Consider the following 7,037-nt stretch of genomic DNA (forward strand, 5'->3'; position numbering starts at 1 on the left):
ATAAGAAGAATTAATCATTATTTGTAGTGGATAAACGTGTTAGTGTATGTTAACTTGAACAATTTCAAAAATGTTAGTTAACACCTTTATCCACTGACCCCTTCAATTGTCAATTTTTATTTTATTATAATAGTGATCACGGCAACCTAGGCGCAACATTTTTTGTACAAGCGGTTATTTATGGGGTTTGAGCCGGTTTGACCATAGATATACAACTAGATAGCCGTCTTTGTACTACGGTGGTGGCCGATATTGAAGTAAACGGACGCGTTCTGACATATGGACTCTCGTGGGCCGGAGTATAGAGATCTGAATTATAAATTTATATTATTCGAATAATCGTTGTCGAAACACTATACAATTACCCGATACAAAAAATGCAACCCTTATTAACGCGACTATTTCACCGAGGATTCACTAGGATTTACAAATCTTCCAATATACACTATAAATTGTAATTTACGGATTGTAAAAAAACGGTTACAAAAGTCTCGGGGAAAAAAAGTTCATAAAACTGATGAAATATATAATTTGGGTTTTTACCTGCGGCTTATACACAAACATACATATATTATAGGTGGTAGAGCATTACATAATAAAATAAAATATGAACTTGTAAGTTGTAAATATAACCGTATTATTATTTTTATTACATTGTGTACGCTATATGGTGAACTCTGGTATAGTATATTTATGTAGTATACTGCAGTAGGTGTGACAGACGTATCAACTATCAAGACAGTGGGTTTCAACAGTTATGGTTTTTAAAATTCAAATTTAACTTTTTAAAAAAATGAATAATTTGAAATCCAACTAAGGAATTTTTTATAATTATAAAAATCTATTACTTATATTATAAAATTATCTTTTTAAATATCTGTTTTATATTTATTAGCTACTATTATTTCTTAATTATTAATTTATAAACTACAATTGAGTGATAATTAGCGATGATCAAGTCTTATTCCATAGGTAATTAGGGGGTTTAGGGGCTAGTGCTTTAGGGGCTAAGTCCCTCCGAAAATTTCAATAGCCTCTTCAAATCATATATAAATTCAATATTATATAATATGCACTTATTTATGAATATTATAATAATATAATAATGTATTATCATTCAAATTTTATATTTTTTTATTACTTTTAATTATTATTTTTGACAGCTGTATCCAACAGTTAGGTTTGGGGATTTTTTTCCTAGGTTCTAAATATTATACCCTAGCTGACGTGTCACGCTATCGCCGCTGAAGTAATGAACGTATATTATATACGGTATTATACACATTATTATAATACAATATAATATTGGCGCGTGTGTGCCAGACTACACTGTAATATAATATCATAGAGTTTAGTGGTTTACGCAATGTGCAGCAGCCACTATATTTGAGATTACTGCACGTGCCGTAAATTTGTGAACTTGTCAATTTATTATCCTGTTTAACCCAGTCGGCATTTTGTAATGATAATATTATTATAATAACATAATAATAATATTTTTATACAAAAAATCGATGTCTGGGAATGTACGTTTTTAAATTTTTTTTATTACAAAATCGTACATTCATTAGTATAATACCATTTATAATATACGCGCGTTACAAATAAACACGATTAATAACGAACAAATAGTGGTGACTATTATGTCTGGTCGGCTTTAGATAAAAAAAAAGGCACGTGTGACGTGATATAAAAACGAAATGAAACGATTTCAACATCTAAATAAATTGATTTTAATTTATTTTGCACATATTAGATGACTTCTGCACTGCATTCAGAGGCGGGCTAGTAGATTTGAGGAATCCTGGCAAAAAAGACCAAGAAAAAAAAAATAACAAGGAAAAAAAGAACAATTTTTAAAAATTAAAAATATTATTAATTGGTTTTTAAAATTAAAAAACATTGAGGGGTACCTGTATCAAATATCAATAGTATGGAAAATGCTAAGGAAAATTATATTTTTGCATTTTCAATAATATGGTTTATTGAGTAGCTTGAGTGTAAAAACACCTATTATCTATATTGTAGAAGAGAAGTGATTGTGACTGTATAAAAGTAAATTTTCGATATTTTAATTGCTAAACTCAATAATTCAAATTCAAAAAGTAAAATATCACAAGTTTTAGAGCTAATTATTGGACATTGAAAATAAAAATATCAAAACTCGACTCATACATAACATACATCGATTCAACTTCGGTTATCATTAATTACTATTTTTAAACTTTTTTTTATTATATTTGAATGTATGTCAAATGATTTATAAAATAGTTTGGACAGGAATGAGAACGAAGCATTGATGTGAATGTATAGACAATTTGACTTATTAGCTTCTTTGTAGGTTTACAGTGTTACCGGTGATTAATAGGTAACAATAATATGATATTAATATATTATTTTTTTCGTGATAATCAATTATTAATAGATATATTTAAATTTTTTTTTTTAATTGTTCTTTTTTTCTTTGATTTTTTTTACCAATCAACAGATTTGTGTACGCAGACAGGACATTTTTATGTTATCTGACTATGACAATGTTGATAGTAGTTATCAATTATTGTATATCATTTTTCATTTATTCATTACTTTCATTGATATTATTATCGTCAGTTAAAATATTGTTATAACTTATAACTAATTAGTTATTTATACGAATAAAACTTGTTGTCCCAATCCCAATATTAACTATTCGAATATTACAATTTTAAAAAACATAATTTAATCTATCTAAAAAAAAACGTTATTACTTTTTAACGTGGTTAACATAAAAAAATAGATTTTCCCTTGTTTTCAGGGTGATTTTTTTTTAATCTGTGCATATCTTATAGTTGTTTCGTGTTTTATTACGTATAGTTAAATCTGAGAAAGAAAAAAAAAAATAATATGTCGATTTATAATAATTATTAACGAGAGTTTATATATCAGTACAATGTACATGTACCCATAAACTATCACTGCAGTCTTATGGACGACTGTTAAAAACTAAAAAGCGTTCGTGTTATAGTAACCGATACGGAAAACGTGGTTTTATATACTACACAATAAATTATTTTATAATATAATTAATTTTGTTCAAACCAAAAGAATAATAAAGTCGTTGTCTTTTAAATTGTTTTCAACAATACATTTGAACACTTATTATATTGTATAGGTACGGCAACTGTCTACACCACTTGGAATGCACCCTTATCATTTATAAAATGATTCTCGTGTCCGAGCTCGACGTGTATTCTGTGGGTTCGGCAATTAATAGGTGTACAGGTGCATATAATAATATAATGGGAATAAATGACTCTTTGAAACCGTCGACATTCCGATACCACATTGGGGGAGCGAACCTTTTTTTCGTCTCATGATACACGTAGGAACAATACCGAATTCCTTATAGTCTGTTCACCCCAATGACTGTTAAACATGTTTGCATCGGATTTCTTGGAATTGCAGACCCTTCTTGCATTATATAGGACTTGTTTACATCAATGAAAGTAAAACCGGATCTTGTATGTGGTAGACGAGTCTACGTCTTGCAGACGACCTTATCGTCTCATTAATGTGTCTTCAAGGTTTTATTGTCCACGACGTCTGTGGTTCCCATTGAACAGTTTGGAATCGGTTTAAAAGTTCATAGAACTCTGGGGCGACTCCCTCCACTGGATTTGAAAGAAAAAAAAATACGATTTTCATTTAGAATCTAAAATAACATTATCAAACATATTATATTATAATATATTATATAATTATACAATACGAAATACCTCTGATATTGTACATTGTATAATAATAATATTATGTCGATAATTATAAATGATTTAATAAATCGTCGATGAAATAAAAAATGTATAGTATCCAAGATTTTTGTTATTTGCACTGATACTGAAAATTACCTACTATACCAACACTTAATTATTTTTCCACCAAGGTAATAAATAATTGAAAAATGAACATACACATTGGCAAAATATCAACTCTTCGTAGTTTCAATAATAATAGAAAATTAGCACTATAAACATTAAATTATTATATTCATGATTAGGCTTATTCTCAAATTTCGAGGTGAACTACATGACACAAAATGAATAATATGTGATGTTTTTAAATTTTGTCTATCGAGCAATACTTACGAGTAAACAATTTAGGAGATTTATTTCTAGACAATTTTTTCATTTGTAATCAATTTGTTATTCGTGTGTATAATATGAAAACCTAACGTATATACTTACTATGCGTAGGTAATACATTTTTATCCAATTCGACAAAAATCCATTGTATTACGAATCGATAATGTGCGCTTAACGCCGCCTCAATCACAATGTACATTAGGTATTCATTCAAATGATAATGTACCTACAGAATGAATATTATCTAATGTGGAATTTATGAATCTGATTTGGTGAAATACACGTGCAAGACAATATTTACTGAATATATTTACTATTTTTTTTCCTACAGCGTTCGGTGAATATTTAAAAGTGAAATCCGCAGCGCACTTTATACGCATACGACTTTTTATACGTTATGGTCTTTTTATGCGGTACGTACCGACAAATGATTTTGAAACAAATACCTATACAATAATTACCGATGTCGATATGAAATTACAATAATCCGCAGGGCCGCTCGTGGGTTTTCTGCTTTTTTTCACGCGTTGAAAATGGGTTTTTTCTTTCGTGAAACCATTGTATTTTGACAATACACTATTATATTATATTATTATAAACGGTGGTACCAGACACAATACCGTCATAAATTCAGATAATCAGATTAACATCAACACATCATCATATTTTCTACAGTACGTATAATCGTCGTCAACAAGAAGGTTTATTTGTGGTGTGCGTTCATATATATCGACGACTGTAATCAAAAACCACCGTTTACCCGCGAGTAAGTTTTTAATGAATCTCGCTTGTTTTGTTCTATAGATTTAAATCGGGCCATGTACTCAAATAAACACTTTCAGGTTAGTACTAACTGTCCTACTCTTTATACAATATTATTAGAGAAATAAAGATTTAAAACGATTACAATCTTAAAAAATGTACTTTTGGGAATATTGGATTTAAAATGAAATTCATTTTTTTAGTATATAATTAATATATTATAACGTTTTGGAGCAAACAAAAATGCCTCAATCTTAAACTTTGAGGAAGATTTCTGGTAGCCTAAAGTGGAATCTAGTTGATACTTTGCGAGGTTAAGGGTGTTTTGAGCCTCGGAAACATTATTTAATTGAACATTATTTTACATCAACGACGCTCATGTACGTCGTTCGGTGATTTGTATATAAATTTAAACACGATTTGTCTATTTTCCTGGTGACGGATAAATTAGGTATTGATTTCTAATATTTACGAAAATATTTCGCTTTGAAATCTGATACTATAATAATGATTTTAACGCTCGCACATGCTTTTTGCGGACAAAAACGTTCCAACCGTCGAGCGTCGCTTTCGTGCATTTAATAATGCATTTTTCTTCTATACCTACGTACATTTTCTCTTCTACTTTCCTCAGCTCAGAAATTTAATTCAAATTTTATAGGTACGTCCATTAGAGTGATCTACTCGAAATATTATATATTATACAGAACAGAATATACCCAGAATGTACCTATTATTCATGTTTTTTTCCATTTATAATGCATTTTATCGAATTCTGATTTATTGAAATTTTAAGTGGATAATAATATTATTTATTAGAATATTACCTATGTATTTGACATTTAAACCGACCAAAAAAAACCAAAGTTGGCAAAAATATTAACTTATTACTATTATTATTAAAATTAATACTGCTTGAATTTAAAAATATATTATTTTATGTATTTTCACAAGGCAAACTGCTGTACATGGAATACGTTCGTGGCTTGGTCTCATTGCAATTTTCAATTTTTTTTTTTTTGGACAATCTTTTAGAATTAAATTACCATGTATTTCAGTATTTACATGTTAACTTTTATAATACAATTTTTCCTGAACCAATATTTAAAAATATATTTACACGGTCAGTCCTGAAACTCTACCCATTCGTTCCCAATATTCATTTTTTAAATTCAAGCATGTTTCCAGCCTCCCTCCTCAAAAAAAAGTAACCGACGAAAATATCCATCAAGTTTTACGAGCGATAAACCGATGATTAGCATACAAGAAATATCGATAAACAATATTCACTATAACCTTATATAAGTCACCTCATACACGATACACCTAACTAATACGCACAATGACTGATATCAACCCAGGTATAGATTTAGAGCCAAGATCGGGGGATTCATTAAAATATACACCACTTGAATACTTATCAGTTATCTCGTTAATTTTTTAATATTATAAAAGTACCTATCAAATCCATAACTATCACTTGAACTCTATTATTTGTATACATCTATATATAATACTTAATATACGTCTCAATCTATTAGAAATGTCTGGGACCCAAATGCCATAAATTCATATAGATATCGATATTATTACTAATTTTTTTACTAACTCATACAATTAAATTATTATTTATTAAAGTAAATAGTTCTTTAAAAAAAATGGAATTGTGTGTGACGTCTGCGTTGTGAGCTCTGCTTCTCTCTATTAAAAAATTGTACCTATTATTACTCATTATTTATTATCAATACAAAAAAAAGGTGGGTAAGTGGATTTCGCTCTGCTGTACAGTAGGTTACAAGTGGGTCACTGTATAATGGATGGTATTAAATTTGAATTCAATGATATAATATCATTGTATAAGAAAAACGATTCTGAGCGGAGACGGTATGTCAGTCTAGGTATAAGACATAATATTATATTATAGTCTATAGTATTTAAAAACAATTGACCTATAATAGGTACCTATAATAAATTCCAAATTAATCATATCATAATATCTATTAGGTACTTATAACGCGTTATACATCAACAATAAACCGTGATACTATCATAGATATAATATAATAGTATACTTTAGAAGTTTCAAGTATACCCAAGAATAATATTATACAATCACAACAAAATAACTAAAATAGTTATTCTAGGTTTTTTTATGTA

At 28.6% G+C, this 7,037-nt stretch overlaps 1 protein-coding gene across 4 annotated transcripts in view; it reads left to right on the plus strand.

Moving 5' to 3' along the window:
- LOC100165691 (cytochrome P450 306a1) overlaps window positions 1-7,037 on the plus strand; it is a 35,444-nt gene that overhangs the window by 22,847 nt on the left and 5,560 nt on the right. Inside the window, exons 1-2 of one of the 4 annotated variants that reach the window (XM_016808388.2) lie at window positions 4,292-4,792; window positions 4,923-4,960. The exons of 2 other annotated variants lie outside the window; for them this stretch is intronic. The gene's annotated coding sequence lies outside the window, so the exon portion shown is untranslated. Of the gene's footprint in view, window positions 1-4,291; window positions 4,885-4,922; window positions 4,961-7,037 lie in introns of those variants that run through there. One more of the 4 variants, XM_029490963.1, reaches the window with a different exon arrangement.

The sequence above is a fragment of the Acyrthosiphon pisum genome, chromosome A2 (genome assembly GCF_005508785.2).
Source record: "Acyrthosiphon pisum isolate AL4f chromosome A2, pea_aphid_22Mar2018_4r6ur, whole genome shotgun sequence".
NCBI lineage: Eukaryota > Metazoa > Arthropoda > Insecta > Hemiptera > Aphididae > Acyrthosiphon > Acyrthosiphon pisum.